This window comes from Camelus ferus, chromosome 21, assembly GCF_009834535.1.
Source record: "Camelus ferus isolate YT-003-E chromosome 21, BCGSAC_Cfer_1.0, whole genome shotgun sequence".
NCBI lineage: Eukaryota > Metazoa > Chordata > Mammalia > Artiodactyla > Camelidae > Camelus > Camelus ferus.
The window spans coordinates 299,870-324,765 of record NC_045716.1 but is presented as its reverse complement, the minus strand read 5'-3'; the positions used below and the strand labels follow the sequence as shown (position 1 = coordinate 324,765).

General features: G+C 41.7%; 1 long non-coding RNA gene across 2 annotated transcripts in view; it reads right to left on the bottom strand.

Moving 5' to 3' along the window:
* Nucleotides 1-1,569: 1,569 nt before the first annotated feature.
* LOC116656672 overlaps nucleotides 1,570-24,896 on the bottom strand; it is an 80,183-nt gene continuing 56,856 nt past the window's right edge. Inside the window, exons 10-14 of one of the 2 annotated variants that reach the window (XR_004313809.1) lie at nucleotides 24,775-24,869; nucleotides 24,202-24,298; nucleotides 22,236-22,420; nucleotides 5,116-6,326; nucleotides 1,570-4,218 (exon numbers count right to left, since the gene is read on the bottom strand). This is a non-coding gene — a long non-coding RNA (uncharacterized LOC116656672). Of the gene's footprint in view, nucleotides 4,219-5,115; nucleotides 6,327-21,478; nucleotides 22,421-24,201; nucleotides 24,299-24,774; nucleotides 24,870-24,896 lie in introns of those variants that run through there. The other variant, XR_004313810.1, reaches the window with a different exon arrangement.

Below are 24,896 nucleotides of genomic sequence, written 5' to 3'. Positions count from 1 at the left end.
TTATATGTTAGTGTTCACTTTCTCTCTGATGGTTTGTGGTTAAGTAGCATCACGCCACCTTAGTGATTACAGCTCTAGACCTCCAGCCATCTCATCCATCTGTATCCTAGACGCGGTTTCTGGTGTTGGATTGGAATTCAGCAAATATTTGTCGAATGAGTGAAAGAATCCCATTTCAGCTTCTCGCCAGCTCTGGTGCAGCGGTCTGCGCCTTTTTCTCCCTGAGTATTGCACAGACCCAAGTGACTGAGTCTGCGGCCAGGTTGTTGCCTCAGAACTGGCCTCTGCACCCCAAAAGGTGGATTGAGATTCAGAGGCAGAGTTTTGGGAGACTCCGAGAAGAGCAGCTTTATTGCTTTGCCAGCCAAAGGAGAGTCAGAGCAGGCTAATGCCTCAGAGGCTGTGAATCTGTCTTGGGGTCGGGGTCTTGAGCTTTTATAGAAGAACTGGATGGAACAGAAAAGGTGATAGCCATCAGGGCATTTTACAGCTTGCTGCATTCCTTTTAACCTCAACGAATCTGGGACTCTAGGGGGTCCGTCCAGTCTTTGGAGCTTGTCTGTCTGTTACCTCCTGCTTGGAGCATAGCCCCTGGGTTAAAGCTATTCTCAGTAAAGGATGAATCAGTAAACAAACACTTTTAGCATCAGGAAGTCAGTTTGTGAGTTGGGTTCCTACCCTTCAGACTGGCTGAAGTTGAAGAAGCCTTTGCCTTGAGCTCTGGAAGTCACCCTCATTCCTCACTGATGAAGAGCCCAGGTCAGGCTCAGGAGCAGGAGGGAAGGCGCACGGGAATGTGGCGAGGAACGTGGACCCCAGAGTGGGAGCATCTCCAGTCCCCTCTGCCCAGCCCGGGCCTCGAGACCCGCACGTGGGAGAGGAAAGCCAGTGTGCAGGGCATCCTGAAATCATCCCTTCCCATCACCACCAATACAGGAAATGCTCCCAGTGGACTTGGAACCAGAAGAATAAAATTCTGTAATTTCTAAATTTTCTGAAATGACCGTGTATAGTTTTTATAAACAGAAAAGCAATGATTAAAACCCCCCACTCACAGAGCCTCCCGTAGGTCTTAGGAAAGCAGAGCTGGTGGGGAGGTTAAGAGGCATTTAATACTTTTCTGCACCATGTTCTTTTCAAAATCTGTCAGAATTTAACTTCAGGAAATGGAACGCTTTATATTTTCAGGAATATAAAGACCCACACATCACAAAATATTAAAATGTACCCAATGTGTTATAAACATGGAAGTGTCTAGTCCTTCTGTCTTTGCTTATGTGTTGTATATATCTAACTACTTCAATGGTTATGATTTTTTGAAAGATCTTCAATATGAATTTCATTTTGGGTTGCTTGTAATGAAGTAACCACTAGGTAGCAGTCTTACACAGTGCAATGCAGGTCTAGGTTCCAGAGACTTTAAAATGGAAAATCAAATTGGGATTCTGTGGAGGTGGGCACCTCTGAATATGTCTGCATCAAAGCTCTGGAGAGTAAATATGACCAAAACACTCAAGACAAAAGCAATAAAATAAATTATTCCAGCAGGAGGTATTCATTGTTCTCTATTTAATATTTTGAGTTTCAAATTCCATGTAAACTATATAGAAATAAAAATTACTTTAAAAGGAAAATTCAGTATTACCTAAAGTCGAAGAACACACATACATGTATATACACATAAGTATATGAATCTTACTGTTGTAGTTACCAGGAGAAAAAAATGACCTCTTTTGTCATAAAAGAGCATTTGATTTTTCCACATATATTTCTTTTTTTCTCAACTACCAAAAAAGTAGCAATGAAGTTTACCTACTTATCTATTTTTTTCTGGACAGTCGCCGATTACAAAATCCATAACTTGGACTATCAGGAAAGGTAACATTACATGTCAAAATGGCTTTGGAAAGTTCTGTCACATTAATATTGTTCTGTTGTCATGCAAAACTCAAAAAGCCTTTGCTTTCAATAGATTTTATTAGCATCCATTTGCTTGCATTTTTACTTTAAAAATAACCCCCCAAATCAAACACATCTTTATGCTGTTTATTTCTAAGGAAAATGCTGCCATGATATGTCTGTGGGAATTCAGTGCTGTTATTCAAGTAGTCAACTACAGTCATGTTCTTAGGTGCCGTGTCTCTGAACAGGGAACGAGCCGTCCTTGCCTGGCCGCGGGGACCACTGCCAGCATCGCTCTGACACTTGCAAGGGACCAGCAGGGAAAGCTGTGATGCTGATACGGGAAGGAATGAGTCTGCTTTGTTTTTCAGATAAGGCTATTCTCACTCTGTCAGTGGGTCGATGGAGGAAGAATGGGGAAAGAATGGTTCTCTGCTAGTACCCAGGACTCACAGAACCCCCAGGCAGCGAGTTTTTCATCACCAACCCACATCTGGAATGATGATGCAGATTCAGAAAAGCTTTGGAATAGGTCCTCCAGGCCCTGAGGGGCAAAGCCACGCCCAGGGGAGCTCCCTGGGGTGGGGTCTCTCGAGTGGTCCTGCACAGGTCGGTGCCCACCAGGCTTGGAAGAGTTTCCCAGAATGCTGGAGTGCCCGGAAGCTTGTTCATTCACTTGCTATTCATTCATCCACCTGCTTCTCTGACTCACGTGTATGGAGTGCCTCTGTGTCTTGTGTCTTCTGTATGCAGAGGAGGGGACCAGGAAGGGGTGGGGATGGGGGGTGAGGAGAGGGGAGAGCCCAGGGCTGAGCCCTGCAGGGGACTTGTGCTCTGGGGTCTGAGGGAGTTGAAATATTCTTGCTCTAAGGAGGAGTGAGCTGTCACAGCTGTCCCTGCTGAGACCGGAGGGAAGGGGGCCGGGCACAACCACTGAAAGGCTGACTCCGCAGTGGAGGGCAGGACAAACTGGTTAGAACCAAGATGGCAGAAGATTTGACTTCCAGCAGACCTGGAGCCTCATGGCGCACCCACAGCACCATGACAGGCTGACCTTAAAAGGTCCAAAAGTGGGGGGGCCTGATTCCTGGAAATCCCCGCCCCTTCCTCAGAGTAGTTGGAATAATCCTCCTACTCGTTAGCATGTGAAGTTACCGAGCCCATAAAAACATGGTCACTCTCGCTCTTGCCTTCTGAGACGGCCGCACTCTGTCCATGGGGTGTGTGTCCGCTTTTACCCTGAACACCCCGCCCCTCTGGGCCTCGCTCCCCCTGGCCTTCTGCGATGGCCCGCATTCTGCCTCTGGAGTCCGTGTCTCCGCAGCCATCTTCCCTGCTGAGCGAGTCGGACCCCACTCTGCCTGTGGAGTGTGCGTGTCTCTGAGTAAACTCGCTTTCCCTTTACTATGCCTCGCTCTTGAATTCTTTCCTGCACGAGGCAAGAACCTGTCGTCCGGCCACATCGCAGCTGGGACGTCAAGCGCAGTGGCAGCTGGACTCCACCCGCTGGGGACGCACGGCAGCAGCAAGTCCAAGGGCGCCGTGGCGCGCGCCACTCACCGGGGTGGGGGGCCCAGAAGCCCAGTGGGAGTGAGTGATGGTGAGTGGGAGGTGGGGAAATGAGGGCTCCTTCAAGACTTTGGGCCTGTGGATGGTGGGAGAGCCATGGATGCTGTCGCAGGAAGGTAACCTGGGTTAGAAAAGGGCAGCACCTGATGGTACCTAATGACACTCACGAGTCAGAAAGCCTTGTGCACATTCTGAAAAGAGGAAAGCCATCTTTCCTGACCCCAATGGAAAGCCTGCCCAGCCTAAACTCTCCACGTGATACCCAGAGCTGAGGCCCTGTTGTCCAAATCCACACTCACTCAGGGAAGTGGGGTTTCCACCTGGGCTCAGGAGACAGACACTAGCTCCCCATCAATGTTGCCCCCCACCCCAGGCCCTCGTCTACAACATATATAGGAACTAAGGAATGTCAACACAAAAAATTTAAAAAGTCACTGCAAAAAACAGAAGAAATGAAGCCAACCCAAGGAAGGCAGGGATAGAGAGGCAAGACTTAATCCAAGGTATTGTTTGTCTCCTGGATAGAGCTGAACCTGAAGCTTGGTCTTGAGCATATTGGTTACACAAGCCGAGACGCCCCTCTTGCTGCAGCGGGTTTGAATTGCATCTGTCATCCACATGCAAAACAGTCCAAGTTTACCAATGTATCTGCTCTGTGAAAATTCAGGAACGTTCCTGTGGTTGTCTGGTGTTTCATATATCAATTTCAGGAAAAGAAACACTGCACTCCAATGACATGAATTCCCCCTGAAAATTAATCATGACAAAGAAATGAAGGAACTAAACAGAAAGAGGAAATTAAGTTTACAACAGTGTCAAGCATAATCTTCAGAATGGAAAAATAGAATTGCTTTATAATCCATTTAGTAAGTTATTAACATCAGTGATGGCCTGTAGTTTCATAATTTTCTTCAAATAAGTTGGTCCACTTTAAATCTGATGCTAGGTGTTGCCACATGTACTTATTTCATTATCTCCTATTTTACTTTTGCCTTTCCTTAAATCTTAATCCATTAGTAAATTTGTGTGTGTGTTGTGTGTGTGTATTTTGGTGCAAATACCTTGCATGCCTCAGACAATGCAGTGGAGACAACAGGTAACCTTAATGATGAAAATGTTACAAGAATGACTGCTTTGTTTTGCTTCCATCCCCGTGGACACAAAATGCCAGCTCTCTAAAGTGTTTTGTATCTATTTTGAACCGTGTGTCCCTGGCATATTATTATTTCGATGGTTAGCTCTGAGATTCAGAACTCAACAAGGCTGGGGCTGATAAGAGCAGAAATGCCCACGGAGAGCAAATGTGGCCCCGGCCCCGCTGTTACCGGAATCTTTGCTTTCTCTTCCACATCCCGTGGTTTCTGGTTTCTTTTGAAATGATTACACTTTTTCCTTCAAGGGAAATAATGATATTATGACTCCTTTTCCCTGTGTATGTTATCTGGCGGACACGGGTTCTCAGTTTAGCGCTGAAGTTCAAAAGATGTGGTTTCTCTGTAGGCTTTAAATTTTATTCTTTTTTTTTAAACTAATTTTTGGAAGCCTAAAATCTTAAACACCTCCATCAAATTGGGGAAGCGACAAGAGGTCCTGAGTCAAAGAGAAGACCGAGGGTAGAAAAATTGAACAGCAGAGTAGTTTTACCTTCGAGAAGCCAGTGGTGCTGGGGCTGCTGACTGCGGGGGGTCGGGGGAGGCCTCGAGTGACCAGCGTGGCAGTGACGGTCCAGCTGCTTCCCCTGCCTGCTCTGGCAGACAGATCTGTTTGTACACTAACCCTAGACACATATGTTTATTTTGATTCTAAAGTTCACGAAAAGATGAGTTTTCTAATTAACTACAAAGGAAGGGCTTTGAGGAGCACAAACATGAATGGATTGCTCCTTTTCCTTCCCTTAGTCTAAGAGATCAGAGCTTTCTGTATTTTTCAGTCAGGTTGGTCTCATGTTGAAGTATTGAATTTTTGAGATTCTAGAAATGTACATAACAAAAGGGCATAAAGAGCTTAAAAAACAAAATAAGGGTTTAAAAAATAAACCCCACTTTAGCAAGTCCTGGGCTGTGATGGTTTGCTCTGCTCAGGGCTCTAACGAGCTTCCCCTAGTTTTTCATCAAAAGACTAAAAACAATCAGTGGCTTTTTTTTGGTTGTTATTGGAAAGAATCTGTAATGGAAAAATGACTATCCTGGAAGAAACAATATAGTCAATTATTCAATTAGATTTACTGTCTCCTGATGGCCACCTATGGTGTTCTGTGTAACACTCTATAAAATTAACATCTAAGGTACAAAAGACCCCCCCAAAAGTATTTTCCACAACAACAAAAAAAGAAAAAATAACAAAGAAGAAAAATGTGAACTCAGGAAATCCTTAAGTTTAAGACTAGCATGTTAGGAGATGTCTCCGTTTTCAAATCATACCAGAGAGGACAAGCACAAAACAGCGCAGGCGGTAAACTGTCAAACTGCACGTTGGCACCCTACTTATTTTTTTCTCTAAAATGCAGTACAGAGTGGACTCATCTTTGTTATAGTCTTCAAAGAATTAGTAGGCTTAATTGCCACAGTCCATAGAAATTTTAAAATTAGCAAGTGGTGCTTATCTCTCCGCAGTGCTCAGTGTTAACAAAATATTCTGCTCCATAAACACGTTTCATGTCATAGTAGTCCATGATTCTTTCATTGTGTTTCCAAGTACAGACACCAAGAGACGAAGTGTTGCCAAATTCCTGTAATGATCAGCATTTTCCTCGGTTTGGGGCCAGGAAGTGTGTAGCCAATCTCTATTGTCTTCTGCCTTCATCTTGAATCTGTCCCCAGTGCAGGAATGTCAAAAACACCGCTTAGCTACACAGCCTGCACAGTTTAAAAAAGGAAAACCACATTCAAGCTACTAATTAAGAAGAGAAGTGAGCTGTGAATAAAAGAACTGCCTTGTAAAAGACTTTAGAGAGAAACTTGCAACTCTGCTGCATTCAGAAAAGGAGTGGTTCTTGGTTGTCAAATCTAAATTCTAATATAAGACTTAGGGGCAAGATTTAGATAACTCCTTAATATTTTAATAACAGTCAAGTGAATGAGAATTCAGGTAATGTCCATTTCTTTTCTACCTTTAAAGGGGAGCTTAATTTATTTTTTTCAGTTATTAGACACTTCTTTTTTAAGAAGCTGCTTTCATTCCTTAAAGATTGTTTTGACAATTTTCTAAATGTGCATTCCTTTGAAAAAAGTATACCTGTATCCTTTGATGCACAGATACTTGGCAAAATTGTCACAGAGTTTTCTCTGTGACACAATAATTCTTCCAAATGATTTACATCAGCAGCTCATCAGAACTATTTAGAACAAACGATGTTTGATCACCATAGACGTAGGATAAATGGTTTAGACAGGTGGATGAACAGCAAATAGTGAAAAACTGATCATCCATTTAATGTAACAATATGGAACTGCTCCTGCGCAAAGGTGGTTAAAAATGCCAGGTATAGATACAGAGGTCGAATCTAAGTAGGCTCTAAAGCCGTATCTACTTTGAGAGCAGGAAGTTCGTCATGTGTCATGTTACTTTCTTGAAATTACTTCTTCATTATTTTAATACTCTACTTATTGATTGATCAAGAATATGAAAAGATCAGTCTGTTTAGCCATGTTTCACTGATTGGGCTCTAACTGGGTCAGCTGTGCAGGACGGATACAGTTACACTAAACTCTTGGGACAGCTTATGCTTCATTGTTCTCCAGGATACTTTGAACATAGTAATCTAGACAGCTGCCCTATTTCCACTGTTATTCCCCCAGAAATAAGAAATCCACTGAAGTCCTTCATGAGTTCACTGTGTTGGTTTAAGGTCTCACTCTGTCTCTCCTAGGACCTGGCCCAGGGGTGTGTGCACAGGCAGGCCACCAGGTGCTGCTAGTATCCTGTCCATTGCTCAGTGTTCTGCAAATAAGTCTTTCCCTTCTTGGGCAAGTCATCCCACATTGAGGTCTGTCTTCTCAAACTGGAGCCATCCAGCTTTCACCCCTAGGAGTAGCTCGGTTGCTGTCTTTGGACTATTTTTTATCTCGGGCAGGAGGAATTTGAAAAGGTTTGAGAGTTACCATCAAATGACCTTGGGGGTGTTATCCCAAGAGCCGGTCCGTACCCCAACTCCGCGTCTCCTCTGTGTCTGCGTTTCTGCCCTGGCCCGCATGCGGGGTCCCCACAGAGCTGGGTTCCAGGAAGTTTTCACTCCCCCTTTTACTTTCACCTCCAAATGACTAGAGTTTTACTTCTCAACTTGATTTGGACAACTGGATCCCTGCCGCTTTCTGAGAAATTGTTCTGCCTTCAAATTGCTGATAATCATCTGAATCTTCTGGTGTTAAAATACAGGTTCTATGCATATATTCAAAGTTAGTTCAGACGGAAGTGCAGTAAGGCTTCAGTTTGGTGACCAGATCAATACAGAGGTTTTCATGGGCTAATCTGGCTGCCTGGGAGGGTGGCATACCTTCTCTGTGACCACTCCTTACCCCGTTCCCTCCACCAACCTGTTGGACAGGGTAAAACAGATGAATAGCATGTTCTTCATTATAGGTGATTGCTCTTTGCCCAGGGTTCTGGAAGTAGCCTCTTTCCTATGACAACATTAAAACTTTGGGTCTTATTTGAGTGAATCATGTTCTGTTAAAATTAAAACTTTAGTGTGTTGCTTATAATGAGATTATTTTCTAAAATAGTAACACTTTGAGATTCTCTTAGTAAATAGTACACTTTTTGTTTTTGAAACATCAACAGGCAATTGAAATAAAGAAAACATCAAAACTTAGTTATCCATGTTATTGTATGATATTTGTTATAAAAATATCTAGAATTTTAAATTATGTGCCAATACACTACTAAACCCTTTTATAAGCAGTATTTCTTTTCAGCCATATAACCTTATTAGGTAGGTACAATTATTCACTTCATTTTTCAGATAAGAAATAGAGCAGAGAGAGGTTGCTGGGTTTGCCGGATGTCTCACAGTTGATAAATAGTGGGGCAGGAATTCAAATGTAGTTTTGATATCAGAGTTCAGTTTCTTAATGCAATGTATACCCCTTACTCTACTTTATTAATCAAATTTGTTTGGAAGAATTAGAATAGGTAACAGTCCTTTATTTAAATATATTTAAATACATGTCTGTGGAAAAATTATGAAAAATGAGCTTTATTGAATTATTTGCTTTAAGTGTATATTTACTCTTTCTGTGTTGGGTCAGGCTCTTACCATCTTGTCTGACACGTTTTCATTGAAACTTCTTGGTATGAAAAGTCTATGGAGTTCCTGAAGCAAAAATCTGTCTTTAAGGAAAGGTTAGCATTGTGTTGGCAAAGCTACTTTTTCTCACGGAGTACTGAATTCCCCACAAGTCTGAGTGTTGGTTACATGAATGGCGGTGCTTCTGTAGACTGACTGTCCACCTTTTGCTTGTGGTCCGCGCTGTCTCCCGTTCGGGGGAAATGCATGGATCCGTTTTGTTTAATGTGGCCTCTGAAGAGCAAGTTTGATAAGGAAAGCACTGAACAAATGACTGGATGCAGTGTATTCTGGACCTATAAGAGGTCTCCTCTGTTGTAACTGGGTTTCATTTAAAAATTGCAAAGAGAGGGTTTCTCCCCTAATTCTGACAACAACAATCATTCTTATTTAATAGTTAAGAGGGAAAATAATTTAGGTTCTCATAACTCAAAAATAGTGGCAACTTTGGAAGGTACTTCACAGCTCTGTAACATCTCCGTCGGCTGTGAAGAGGACAGGAACACGTCCTCCTACAACGAATACTGTTTTATTGGGTGACAGTGAATTGCCTAGGATCATTGGTTTGAGAAAAGGACTCAGATGTGGATTCTACCCTCAAGAATTTTTATTTTTTTAGTAAAAGAGACAAAACATACAAAAAATATGAGGCAGAAAAATGCTAGGTTCCATGATAGACAACACAGTCTGGTGTCAAAGAGGAGACATACCTTCCACCTGGAATGACTTTGCCAAATATACCAGGGTTAGTGGACACGTTTTCAATAAATATTCAATAAATAAATATGCATCCTAATTATGAGTAACCTTAACAAAGAAAAAAATATTGTACACAGCATGCACTGTTGTAATAGGTTTTATAGACTATGATGATGTATTCAATTGCTTTTCAGTGTTTCTGTCTGATTTGGTGAAACCCAGGCCTGATTTCTTAAGTTTGTATAAGCAATGTAACTTGAATGTCCACAGTAGATCTCAGGTAAGAACTGGGCTCTATGTTTGGACTTACCGTTAACTAATCAGGATAATGTTGTCAGTGATCTTTGTGTCTCAGTTATTTTATTGCTGAATGTGGAATACAGTTACTCCTCAATATCTCAGGGAGAAAACTGCAATGCGTTCTAGGTAAAAGCTAAGATGAATTGCTCACAGGGGATGAAAGTCCGCCAAGGGAGACTGTTTAGGAGATGGGTAGGAGGGAAATAAGAGAGGTAAAGTGATTAAAATAAAGCAGAAGGGGGCAAAATAAAAGCTGTTCTCAGAAGAATTAAAGAGGAAAGTGAAAACTTAAGAGTTTCTCGGAGTGGAGGACAGATCCATCTTTCAGTGGACAATCAGGATATGACCAGTAGGAGAACTGCAGTTCCCACAGGGGTATTATCCAGGAAGGGTGACCCCGGAGAAACCACTTTCAGTGATTCACATACCAAATGTAAAAAAACAAACCAAACCAAACCAAAAAACCGAAAAACACAGCTTTAGTCAAAATGACATGAATATTTACTTTCAAATTGATACCTGGAAAAAAATTTTAAAGCACGAATTACTTAAAGGACTGTTCTTAAGCAAGCAAAGAAGGAAAGAAAAAAAAATAGTGTGTATATTTATAAATTAAATCATTTCTTGACATCCTTTAATTGTTATAAAGATATTCAAATTTTTAGTTACCTAAATTGAAAAAATGATTGGATTTTGAATGTACAAGCCCTTAATACCACATAGAAAGTAAGACTATTCCATTAAAAAAAAGTCCAAGGAAGAAGATAGTTAATTTGTATATTTTATTCTAAGTATTATATTATAATATATTGTATTGTAAGGTGTTTTAAAAATAAGTAATACATATTTTAGAAAGAAACTGGTCATAATATAACAAAATGACTGTCAGAGAATACTTACAGTAGGTACAAATCCATTTCAGAAGAAACAAACAAGAAACTTGGCTGATATTGGCAAAAGCCTGATAAGGGGAGAGAATATTTGGGTGCTAGTTGTTGCCACCTAGCTGTGTAATTGTGAGCTGGTTCCTTTATCCCTTAGAGTCATCTCTAAGGGAGAAGGGCAAGGGGATCATTAACTTCAAATGTCTGATTAGAAAGCTTGATTCTGAAAGAATGTCCTCCAAATGGAGGGAAGACAGACTGTGAATACAGCAGAAGTACTGCTGAAGTTTGCTGTGACCTTTTAAAAACAGCTTTGCTAAGATATAATCCACATATATAATTCATGGATTTGAATTGTATAATTTGATGTTTTTTAGTATAGTCACACACTTATGTAACCATCCCCACAACCAATTTTAGAGCACTCCCCATTTTCCAGCAACCCTGCCTTTCAGCGCCATCCCTGGGGGACCACTCATTACCTATTACTATGGTTTTGCTTATTTTGAGTATTTCATATAAATGGAATCTTATAGTATATGGTCTTTTGTGACAGGCTTTTTTCACCTAGCAAAATGTCGTCGGCGTTCACCATGTCGTGGCACGTATCAATACTTTACTCCGTTTTGTACAGACATGCCACGTTTCTTTATGAACTCATCACCTGACTGCTGTTTATGCAGTTCCTACTTTTGGGCTATTAAGAGTAATGCTGCTATGAACATTCCTGTCCATTTTTTGTGTGTGTGTGAAAATTTCTGTTTTTATTTTCATAACTACATTTTTATATTAGAAAATTTTAAAATATTTGACTAATTTAAGGTGAATATACATGTTGGAAAGTATCACAAAGACAATAAAGGTTATAAACAGTATACATTTAAGTTTAAGAGCATCCTGTTCACTGCATTGTCCTTAAGAAAAGTAGTTTCTCTGGAATAAAATTTATAAAGACATGAAATAGTTATAAATGTAGGTGTTTTCTGAGCTACTCAAGTGACAGGCTGGATATTCATCTTTTTGATTCCGTACTGCAAGGTGATGTTGAAGCTGAATTCTATCATGGAGGAGGTAGCCAGTATAGTTAAAAATATTTTGCCGATAAAGTCAAGCTTCTGCTTCTGATTTCACAGTATTCGAATCTGTCAGCCTTGATAATCTGTATTGTAGAGGTCAGATTGTTGTCCATCCGGCATTGTGTCTTTTAGGGAAATCTGGTCTCCACAACAGCAGGTGAACTTTCAACCTGTGATAATCCCTTTGGAGCAAATTAACTGGGAGTAGAAACCAGTGGGTGTGCATTTTCTTGGTGCTGAGTGATTAGTGAAAATATACATGGTAGTGAATATAAATAAAAATTATTAAGAAAAATAAACAGTTGTCCTCTGTTTAGATGTGGTAAACATATTTGTTAGAAAAGGTTAAAAAAATTATATAACTGAGGAAATGAATTGGTTAATAAATTTCTGACTTGTGAAGTCAGCTAAATAACTAACTGAATGCTCTAATTCCAATATATGTTAACACAAAAATTCAATTTGAATTTAAAGCTAAATGCTATGATGATTGGAGAATCTCTGAAATAAGTTTGTTTTTTTTTTTTAACTTGTTTAGGTTAGTTTAGGGGAAAAAATATTGGTCTTACTCTTCCATGCTTCCTGCAGATCTAGGCTTTGGTCCCAAATAATAATAATCACAAAATTTATAAGCATGCTGAGAAGAGATTCCTGGATAAGTCCTAATAAACCAGTAAGCACATGTGTAACACTATGATTAGAATATAAAGCGAAATTCTGAAAGGTTGTTTGTTGAAGTCAAATTTGAAAGGTGTAAATGTACTTTCTATGGGACTGGATTTAAAGCACGTGAACTTACCCTTATAGTTCTAAGCATAAGATTGTCATTTGTCTTCCCTTGTCAACCGTCTCAGACACAGAAACCATTTAGATTTGATTAAGCTTCTTGGCAATTTATTTTATTTAATTTTTGAGGAGGAGGGAGGGAACTCGTTTGAAGTAAGAGAGTAAAGAGTGCATGAAATGATAGAATTTGATGGTGAGGGGTGAGGGGTCAGCTGGGGTAGGGGTGCACTCCGGGGCATCCCACGGTGAGGGGGGACAGGCTGAGGGGGAAGGGGTCGCTGGGAGTGGAACTGACCCAGCTGAGGGGTGGGGGATAATTCCGGGGTGAAGGGTGAGGGGTCTATCCCTGGATGGTAGGGGGACCTGGGCTGAGGCATGAGGGGTCAGCTTGGTTTGAGGGGGCTGTAGTTTAGGACCTAGTGGGGCGCAGACCTGGGGCGGGGATTTCGGTGTGAGAAGGAGCCTTGTCTTGGGGGTCCGATGGATCGGGGACCGGCCTTGGCAGGGGGTGGGGAGGCAGTCACTGGCTGGGGGTCGGCGAGCAGGGGGCGTGAGGCTGAGGGGGTGAGGCCTGGCCCAGGGCCAGTGGTGATTCTAGTTGGGTGCCTGCACCTGGTCGGTGTCGGGTTGGGGACCCGCCGGCCCAGGCCTCGAGGTGGGCCCCGCCGCCTCGCCGCCCCGCCGCCCCGCCGCCCCGCCCGCCGCCCCGCCGTCCCCGGCCCGGCTCGCAGCGTCCCCGCTGCAGGAACCCCAGCCAAGCGTCCGCGCGGCGGGCGGGAGGGGGAGGGGCGCGCACCGCCGCGCACGAGCGCGGACGCGGGAGCGCGCCCAGAGAGTGTGGACTATGGGCGGAGCCGGGTGCCCCTGGACCAGCTGCCGGAGGAGGAAGGCGGCCTGGGGTCTGGGCCTCCCGCCGCTGGCCTTCACCTCCGCTGCCGTCGCGGGGCAGGTAAGAGGGCGCTGGTGGGGCGCGCAGGTCGGGGAGCCGGCGGGTGAGGCCTGGGCTGCGCAGCTGGGGAGGCGCACAGGGAGGGGTTAGGACCCTGAGGCGGGTCCCTGGCCGCTGCCCAGGTTGCGGTGCCCCCCCACCCCCCATTAGTATTCACTAAACCCCGCGGCTTTCTCAGCTGCCGCTCATACGCAGGCTTGGGAAAGTGGGAGCAGCCCCGGGAGACGGGAGGGCGCTGGCCGGCCCCGCAGCGCGTGAGACTGGCCCTCAGGCCGTGGCCTTCCCGCGCGGGCGGACCTGCGCGGGGAGCGGCGGCCGCCCCGGCCCCTGTGGGGCACGGGCGACCTGGGGCAGAAGCAGAGGCGGGGCCGGGCCTCTGGGGGCTTGCTAGCTTGCCCCCGAGGTCAAAAGCTTTTGACCAGTGTATTTTTCTTCTTTTGAGGCCTCTCCGTCCTGTTTTCCACAGTGGCTGCACCAAACGACCTTCCCGCCGACAGTGTAGGAGGGTTCACTTTTCTCCACAGCCTCTGTAGCGTTGCTCCTTTGTGGACTTTGGAATGCTGGCCATTCTGACTGGGGTGAGATGACACCTCATTGTAGTTTTGACTTGTATTTCTTTGGCAATTAGCAACATTGAGCCTTTTGCCATGTGTCTGTTATTGGTCACTTGTATGTCTTCATTGGAGAATTGCTTCTTGAGGTCTTCTGCCCGTTTTTGGCTTGGGTTTTTTGGTTATTCAGTTGTATGAGCTGTTTCTGTAGTTTGGAAATTGACCCCTTGTCAAATATTTTCTCCCATTTCGGAGGTTGTTGTTTTGTTTTGTTTTTGGTTTCCTTTGCTGTAGAGAAGCTGATGAATTCAGTTTGGTCCCGTTTGTGTGTGTGTTTGTGCTTTTTTTTCCTGTTGCTTGGGTAGACTGCCCTAGGAGAGCATGGCTGAGGTGTATGTCAGATACTGTTTGGCCTATGTTTTCGTCTAAGAGGTGTGTTGTGTCTTAAGTCTTGAAGCCATTTTGAATTTATTTCTATGTATGCTGTGAGGGAGTGTTCTAACTTCATTGATTTACATGCAGCTGTCCAGTTTTCCCAACACCGTTTGCTGAAGAGACTGTCTTTACTCCACTGTATGTTCTTGCCTCCTTTGTCGAAGATTAATTGACCACAAGTTTGTGGGTTTACATCTGGGCTCTCTATTCTGTTCCATTTATCCGTATGTCTAATATGTATGTCTAAATGTATTTTTAATGTGGTTCCATTTATTTATTTTTGCTTTTGTTGCCCTTGCCCTAGGAGACAGGTATAAAAGAATATTGCTAGGTAGGATTGATTTTAAAGCGTGTAGTACCTGTATTTTATTCTGTGGGGGGCGGTTATGATTTCAGGCTTATATTTAAGTCTTCAATCCATTTAGAGTTTATTTTTGTGTATGGTGTGAAAAAGTAGTCCAGTTTTATTTTTTTGGATGTAACTGTCCAGTTTTCCCAGTGCCGTTTATTGAAGAGCGTCTCTTTTCCCCATTGTGTATTCTTACCTCCTCTGTCACAGATTAATTGATCATATGTGCTTGCGTTTATCTCTGGGCTCTCTATTCTGTTCCATTAATCTATGCCAGTACAATACTGTTTTGATTATTGCAGCTTTGTAGTATAGTTTGAAGTCTTGGAGCATGATACCTCCATCTTTGTTCTTTTTTCTCTAGATTGGTTTGGATAGTATGGTTTATTTGGGATCTTTTGTTTCCACACAAATTTTAGGATTATTTGTTACAGTTCTGGTAAGGATTACATTGACTCTCAGGATTTCTTTGGGTATTATGGTCATTTTAACAATACTAATTCTTCTAATTCATGAACTTGGAATATCTGTCCATTTATTTGTGTAGTCTTCAATTTCTGTTCTCAATATCTTATAATTTTCAGAGTACAGATCTCTCACCTGCTTGATTAAATTTATCCCGGGTTATTTTATTCTTCTTAATTCAATTGTAAATGGGATTTAAAAAAATTTCTCTTTCTGTAAGTTCATTTTTAGTATATGGAATACAACATATTTCTGTATTTTAATTCTGTATCCTGCCCCTTTACTGAATTCCTTCATTATTTCTAACAGGTTTTTTTGGTGGATTCCTTAGAGTTTCCTTTTATAGTATCATGTCAGCTGCAGATAGAGAGAGTTTTACTTCTTCCTTTCTAATTTAGATTCATTTGATTTCTTTTTCTTGTCTGATTGTTGTGGCTAGGACTTCTAGTACTATGTTGAATAAAATGGTGAGAATGGGCATCCTTGTCTTGTTCATGATCTTAGAGGAAAATCTTTCGGCTTTTCACAACTGAGTACTATGTTAGTTGTGGGTTTGTCATAAATAGCCTTTATTATCTAGAGATACATTCTCACTATACCCACTTTGTTGAGAATTCTTGTTGTGAATGGATGTTGAATTTTTTCAAATGATCTTTCTGTTTCTATTGAGATGATTGTTTTATATCTTTCATTTTGTTAATGTATCATACTGATTGATTTGTGAATATCGAACCATATTTGCATTCCTGGAGAAAATTCCACTTTATCATGGTATACAGTTCTTTTAGTGTATTGTTGAATTCGGTTTGCTAATGTTGTTTTGAAGATTTTTTCATCTATGTTTATTAAGGATATTAGCCTATAATTTTTTTACAGTGTCTTTGGTTTGGTATCAGTATAATGCTGACCTAATAGAACACGTTTGGAGATGTTCCCCCTTCTTCAATGTTTTGGACTAGTTAGAGGATAGGGATTAACTCCTCTTTAAATGTTTGGGAGAAATCACCTGTGAAGCCGTCTTGTCCTGGGCTTTTGTTTATTGGGTTTTTTAATTTAATGATTCTTTAGTAGTAATTGATTTATTTAATTTTCTATTTCCTCCTGACCCAGTCTTGAAAGATTGTATGCTTCTTTACTGTATATTTGCCTTTACCAGTGAGATTTTTGATTTCATAAATTTCATGTTTCTACTTGTGCTCTTTTCTTTTCACTTAAAGAAGCCCCTTTATCATTTCTTAAGACTGATTTATTGGTGATAAACTCTTAGTTTTTGCTTGTCTGGGAAACTCTTTCTCTCTCCTTCAGTTCTGAATGATAACCTTGACAGGTAAAGTATCCTTGGGTGTAGTGGTTTTTTTTTTTTTTTCTTTCAACGTTTTAAATATATCTTCTGTTCTGCAAAGTTTCCACTGAAAAATCAGCTGATAGACTTAGTTTTTCCCTTGAATATGACTTTTTCTCTTGTTGACTTTAAAATTCTCTCTTTAATTGTTGCCATTTTAATTATATGTGTCTTGGTGTATCTTTGGAATCATCTTGTTTGGGACTCTCTGTGGTCCTTAGACTTGGATATCTGTTTCCTTCCCCAGGCCAAGGGAGTTTTTAGCCATTGTTTCATCAAACATTTCACTAATGTTTCATCATGGTTCTCTGCTCCTTTCTCTCTTCTCCTTCTGGGATCCCTATAATGGGGATGTTAGTATACTTGATGTTGTCTCAGAGGTCCCTTAAACTAGCTTTATTTTTTAAATTCTTTTTTTCATTTTGCTGTTCTGATAGGGTGATTTCCAATATTTTGTCTTCTAGGTCATTTATGCATTCTTCTGTATCACCTAATCTGCTGTTGATTCCCTCTAATGTAGTTTTCATTTCAGTTATTGTATTCTTCAACTCTAATTGGTTCTTTTTTATACTCTCTAATTCTTTGTTGAAGTTCTCATTGTATTCTTATACTCTTTACCTAAGTTCAGTGAGCAATTTTAAGACCATTGCTTTGAACTCTTTATCAAGTAAATTATTTATCTCCATTTCATTAGGGATTTTTTTCCTGGGTTTTTATCTTGTTCTTTTGTTTGGAACATACTCTTTGGTCTTCTCATTTTGTTTGACTTTCTTTTTTTGTCTTTAAATTAGAGGTGATAGCTTGATGGTGTGTCCTTGTGTGGATACATCCCTGTGCAGACTGTGTGCCCAGTGGCTTTGACGGGAGGCTGGGAGCTGAAGTGAGTGCAGACTGGGGTTTTTTCTGGGGTGCATCAAGCCTTTCTCCTTAATGAGGGTGCATAGAGTTGGAACATGGTACAGGTCAGGGCTTCTCCTGGTTCACACTAGAATCTGCTGCTTTGGTAGTGGGTGCTAGAGCTGGAGCTGAATGCAGGCAGGGAGTGAGGGGCACACTGGAGTGGCCTTGGCAGGCAGCTAGAGTAGCAGGCAGTTTTCAACCTTCTGCCTCTGCAGTGGATCTCAGAGCAAGTCAGTTTGTGCAGAAGCCCTTTAAGAGTGGAGTCCAGGTTTCCCATAGTCTTCTGATTTTCCAGGTCATAAGCCCCACTGACTTTCTTTTTTTTTTTTTTAATTCTTTTTTTTTTTTTTTTTGGTGGGGGGAGGTAATTAGGGTTATTTATTTATTCATTTTTAGAGGAGGTACCAAGGATTGAACCCAGGACCTCGTGCATGCTAAGCATGTGCTCTACCGCTTGAGCTGTACCACCCACGCCCTCCACTGACTTTCAAACTAGTTAAGGGAAGCTTATCTTCCCAGTGCCAATGGCCAGTGTTGGGTGCCCAGTGTGGGGGTGCCCAGTGTGGGGCTGAGATGTCTTCTTTCTTAAGGAGGACCTCTGAGTTTGTGATACCCCTCCCTCTTTTGGACCACCTGACTAGATTGCTCCTCTTCCCTTCTTTCCCATCTTGGTGTTTTTTTCCTTTACATCCTTAATTGTAGAAGAGCTGTTCACCTAGTCTTCAGGTCATTCTCAGAGAGTCTGTTCATATGTGGTTGCGGTGGTGGTGGTGGTGGTGGTGGTGCTCTGCAGGTGGAAGTGAGCTTAGGGTCTTCTTACCCCACCATGTTGATCCTGGCTCTCTCACAAAAGTCTTCTTGGGACACAATTTCAGATGATCTGACTTTGTCACACTTCTGACTCTTGCTTTTCAAGTATGTCCCTTGTTTAGGAAAACCCTAATGATTGAATTTTTATTTAAAGATTTTTTTGCCTTGTTGGGAAAGCACAAACACAAGACCACTGGAGCTAGTTAATTGCTTCACTATACAGGTTTATCATCTGCTCCACTTACAATCTGAAATACATGCCATCTTTAGACTATATGAGCTCTTAATAAATGTTTTTGGAATAAATGAATCAATGATCAACTCTCAATGGAATAATTATTCCCTGAGCTTATTAATGCTACTACATTTAAAGATAATAACTAGATAATAACTAGATGGGGGATGGTTTGGCAAGAATTACTTCCAGTCTTGCTCTAGCTCATTTATGGATTAAGTCTTACTCTAATGCAGAATTGACAACTTTTTAAGTGAAATGCATCTCCACTTTGTGAAGTGGGACTATAGGGAGGAGGGTGAGAGTTGTCAGTTATTCTCCAGCTGAGATAATGTGTCTTTCATCTCAAATGCCAATTCCAATCTGTCTGCCTGGATCATGTGTAGAAAATCAGTCTTAGGCAGAGTACATCAGATGCTGACTGAGTAAATCTAGGATGAAGCCTACAAATGATTCTGATGCTCAGCCAGAGGTAAGAATCATGGCAGTAAGCGCATGTCCACAATTAGGAGAGAGGAGTATTCAAATCAGTTAGTGATGTCTGCCTAGAGGGTCAGAAGGCAAAACACAGGTGTATGCCCCCTGTATTTTCTGACCTTGGTTTATAGCCTTCTCATTTTCCTATAAGACACACAATTTAAGCCTTTATTGTTAATCTACTAGAAGAGATTATAGGGGAGAGAAGGAAATCACACAAAAGTATGCTAACAAGGAAGAAAGCCCACAAAAACAAAGGTCCCGTGTTCTTTGTATTTCTTAAGAATTTATGCTGCTTCTTAAAGTAAAGTCATTGAACCACCAAAAATTATCTCATACACCTATGGTTTCCTCTTTCTAAATTAAAGAATCTATCAACGTTGGTTAGACCTAATCATTGGGAATAAAATAACTTACAGCATCAAATTTATAGCATCAAAATCAGCATGGCCCCAAATCAAACAATTGTATCTTGAAAAATTTCTATATCAATAAGCTTTCATAGGCATAAAGATACAATTATCTTTAATTTCCTAGAGTCCTGTTTCTATCACCTAAGGTTCAGAAAGACTAAAACAAGTCTGCAAGGATGTTGGTGGCATCTAGGTTAAGCCCCTGGAATTAGCGATAAAGAAACCAAGGGCCAATTTGGTTGACTTTGGATGACTTTTCTACTGCTGAACTTTCCAAATTTTCCCCTCAGTGATTCGCACTTTACCTACTCCTTATGCTCACAGAGCCCTCGAATCCAAGGTCTCTGTCTGTACCCCTCAGCTCTCTCTTGTACTCATTTCTTTCACCATCTACTTTATATTTCATGGGTCTCCACTTCAACCAGTCTCTTGCCAATGGCATCAGCTTCCGTTTAGCACTGAACCATCCCTTGACCTCTCTTAAAAACCCCAAGCCAAGGCCTTTTTAACTGTCCGTAGTCCCTTGCCTAGGCTGCCATGTCTGGCCAGAGGAAATAATACAATACAATATAAATTCATTTACTTCTCACTCCACTGCCCTCCAGTTTTTGTCTCCTGCTCCACTAAAGTCATTTCCAGGGAGGATTGTCAGTAGCCTTCTTGCCGCTAAACAGAGGGCTGCTTTTTAGGCTTCGTTTGGATTAACCTCCTGGCCACATTTGCCCTGAGGAATCACATTTTTCTTATTGAAATATTTTTTTCCTTGGCTTCTGTATTTTTCCCACACTTCTCTGATGTCTTCTCAATCTCTCCCTCATGGGATTTTCTCTCCCTTTTTGGTCCCTAAATTGGTGTCTTTCGGTGTTCTATCCTGAGACCTCCTTTCCTCACTTTCTGTGCTCATCCATGCCCATGGATTGGGTACCATCTCCATCAGTGGTTCTCAGCTGGAGCAGTTTTGTCCCCCAGGGGACATGTGCCAGTATCTAGAAGCATAGTAAGTTGTAGTAACTTGGGTGAGGTGCTACTAGCATCTAGTGGGTAGAGGCAGGTGATGTTGCTGAATGCCCTCCTGTGCACAGGATGGCCCGCACATCAAATAGTTATCTGGTCCCAAAGGCAATAGTGCCAAGGCTGAGAAGCCCTCGTCTATATGATAATGAATCACAAATCTGAGTCTTCAGTGGGGGCTTCTGAGAGCCAGAGCCACATACCTAACTGTTCCACTTCAAACTCAAAAATCCAACCCAGTTGTGTCATCTACCCCTGAAAACCTTGCCTCCTCCCAGGGTCATTTCTTTAGGTAAACGGTGTCACCATCTACCCACTTATTCACAGCAGAACTCTCAATGCCTTCATTGATTCATTCATTCCCTCACCGTCGAGATCCTATCTTTAATACGATTCTGAAATATAACTCTTAAATATCTCTTGAATCCGTCTACCACTCTCCTTTGTTGGGTTTCTTCTTCTCCAGTCTTCTTGCCATTCATGGTCCCACCCACTCCTGTAACAACAAGTCTACATAAACATTCTGCATTTTAATTGTACTAAATACAGTACAATGGGAATGTGCCATGCTTCTACTGGCCACCAAGCCCCCACATATTCTGTTCTCTTTGCAACAGTTTGAATTTGCCTTTCCCCACTGACACACAATAACACACATATACATACTTTACATGATGAATTCATTCAAAATCTCAGTGTGGTTGTGATTTCTTCCAAGAAGCTTTCTGTAACATTTAGAATCTGGGCACCCCTCTAATGTCCTCCCTGGCACCGTGTTTTTCCCTAACACCATTTGAGCAGCTTGTCTGCTAGACGAGAATTTCTGGTTTATGTTTATATTACTGATGCCTGTCACATTGCCTGCACCCAGCAAGCACTGGGTAAATGTCTAGCATGTGGATGAGTAAATGAAGGATCCATTGTTCATCTAGTTAACACCAAATGTAGGTCCCTCATGAATGATCTTTCTCAAACAAGTTTTAATAAGAATCTGGCCACCTTGAAAATGTTTTTGTTAAAAGCAATTTAAGACAAAGAGAATCAGAAATTGTATCACACTTTATGCATTTGGTTATTCATACATATATAGTATGCAAAGGTTTTGTGAAGGATGGAGTTTACATATAAGTTAAACAAAATCTGTGTCTGTGTTTTCAATCCTTTAGTGACAACTCATTCCTAAATTGGCATGGAATGTATGCATGCTGTCTGAATGCTGAAAACTGTTGGATAATAAAAAGAAAAGTTAACTATACACTTTCATCTGATCTTTTAGTTCACGTAAGCACACAAACTGTTTACCAGGACCTGAATTTGATCATTATTTCTTAAATGTTCAACACTGCTTACACTTAGCCTTCCAAGTAGGATCATTCTAAAGCCACCCCAGCAAGTTTTCCCTGCAACCCTGCTTAAAGGTGATATTCACACATGGGTGCCAAGTCTAAGTAACTTCTACAGATTAAAAAAAAAAAAAACAAAAACAGAGACAGAGACAGTGAAAATTAAAAGTTAATGTAAATCTCTCTCCTGCAGCCATACTTTTTGGATCTTAGATATTGCAACATCCTTGCCACATAAAAGAAGAGATTACTGATGAGTTTCTGCCTCCTGCAGTATTATGTTACACTATGTAAAACAAATCAAGCGGGGAGGGCGTAGCTCAAGTGGTACAGCACATACTTAGCACGCACAAGGTGCTGGGTTCAACCCCTAGTACCTCTTCTAAAGAATAAATAAATCAGCAAGCCTGATTACCTCCTCCCACCCCAAGATAATAAAGTAAAAACAAATCTACCTCCAGGAGTGGGCAGAAGGGATGCAGGAAGTGCTGCTTCACAAGATGTGGACACCTCTGCGGATTTTACCTTAATTTCTCTTATCTTAGAGTTTTGTGAGTTTAGACCTTTGCCATTGTTTGAATCTTTGTCAGATGGAAAGCCTTTCTTCATGGTATAACATTCAGGTGAGATGCCCTTCTCTCTGGAACATGAAAGTAAAATTTTGTTTGTTTGTTTATTTCCTTTCAAAATCTTTACACAGTGACTGCAGAAAATCAAATGACTTCCTCTTAGTCTTCATACATTTTCAAATCTCAAGACCACTTGGTGGACCGTCTCTTAATCTGGCCTGCTGCCAAATTATAACATTTTGTATACAATTATAAGTGAATATATATATTTTTAAAAAGCTGTGGAATTCAGTTGGTAGGAACCATCATAGCCCTTTCCTTCTTTGGAAAATGGCCCAAAATATTATATCCCTGTAGCCCTCCAGTGCAAGAAAGAGCTTCCATGAAGAAGAGCAGAGCAGTCTTAATATTAATGGATCCCTTCTGTGGCCTTCTTCTGGGTTTTCTGTGAGCCATTTCAGAATTGAAAGAAGAGTAATTATTCATTCAAAAAATTTCACCAATCTGTGCTGTAGGTCAGGCTCTATACAAAGCTTTGGGTACAAGTATGAATAAAAAATTCAAAGTCTAGGAGGGAAAGTGGATGCATAAAAGTAATTATAATATAAAAAACACTATATTAAGAGTCAACAGTTATTGAGAGCTTGTCACTTACCAAACACTATTCTAAATCCATGATATGGATAAACCCATTTAATCTCTACAATGGCCTTCGGAGGGAGGTTCTATTGTTACTTCCCTGCCCCAAATCACCCCCCTCCTGCTACATTAGTATGATGGCCTTTTGAGGTACTAACTTTGCTAGGCTATAGTCCCCTGTTATCCAGCCAAACACTGCTCTACTGTTGCCATGATGATCCTTTGTAGATATGATGAAAGCCCATTATCGGTTGACTTTAAGTAAGAAAGATTGTCCCCAGTAACCTGGGTGGGCCTGATTCAATCAGGTGAAAGATGTTAAGATCAGAGTTGAGGCTCCCCTGATGAAGAAGAAATTACAGCTTTCGACCCTAGAGTTCCAGCCCGTTTTTCCTGACAGCCTTGCCTTACAGATTTTAGACTCAGCCCTCACAATCACATAAACCAATTCCTGGTAAAAAATCTCTCATTATGTATCTCCTTCCAGCTCTGCTTCCCTGGTTGAACCCTGACTGATACAAGTGCATAAACAAACCAGGGAGGTTAAGTGTCCTGTCCAAGGGCATAGGGCTAATGCATGGGGGAGGAGTATTTAAGCTCAGAGTTTGTGTGTGAAGCCCCTGCACTGAACGACTACATTCATGTAGCTGATAGAAACTCTGGTTCAAAAGAGATTCAAAGGAAGCAATTCTTAATTCTGATTGAAAGGATTAGTGGTGGAGTAGGAAGGCTTCTCCTAGGAAGATTTAAGATGGAGAAAATGCTTGGACTGGACTTTGAAGGATAGTGTGAACTCTGTGAGTGACTAATACATGAAGGACACGTCAGACAAGGAAGCTACAGAAGTCCTGGTGTCATTCAACAGGGCGTGAAAATACACATACGTACGCATGTGCATAAGCAGGGACATTTCATGTTGCCCCTGGAAATGTTCCTCTCCAGTTTCTCATCTGTGAGAAGCTGGATTAGGTGATCTCTTGAGGGTGGCTGTAAAGAATAAGTAGACAAGATGTGTGAAGTATCTCGCAAGCTGCCTGGAACAGGTGGGTATTCTGCAAGCGTCACTTCCCTGTCTCCACACCAACTCTGCTCTCTCCACCAAGGTCCTCTCCAAGTGTTGTGTGCTCTGATTCTGATAATAAATTAAAACTCCCAAGAGACAGTCCCTTATATTCAACCCGTATCTCCATGGAATTGAACAGAATATACCTACCAAGTGCCAAGAACAATGACGAAAACAGGCATGGGCTCTAACCTCAGATGGCTTGCAGTCTGGTCTGAATGGCATACTTTTAAGTGGGCTATGATGGCTAATAAGAAGAGGAAAATACATCGAGTTAAGAGAGCAAGCAGCAAGAAGTTTGAGCAAACTCAGACTAAGGTTGTCAGGGAAGACTTCCTGGAGGAAGGGGCATTTCAGCTGGAACCTGAAAATGAGTAGTGATCAGCTACATCATTGGTACTTTAGTTAGCAGATAAAATGCATGTGAGGTCTGGACATGAAAGCAGGTTTAAAAGGCCACTGTCCTTGTTTATTGTTGAAGGAGTGAGTAGCATTAAGAGTTTCTCGAGTGTCCGCTATTCACATTTCTCCTCCTCAAAGACAGTCTGTAGGCTGATGAGTTAGTGAGGTCTGCCTTTTAGCTGGCAGTGCTCAAAGGGTGAGAAGGACCCATATATGGAATTTCCATTCTGTACAGACTGTAAGTCAAAATAAACATGCCTGAACTCAAGTTCACTGCATTTCACATTTGCCTTTGCTTCTCCTGAAGCTGGGAATATTTACCACTTGGCGTTTCATCCAGACTCCAGCGTCTGCCTAGCTGGCTAGCTTCCAGCGGTAATTTAATGTCATGTGGCGTGACAGCAGTAATGCAGCCTCTGTAGTAAAATGGAAGGTAGTAATTA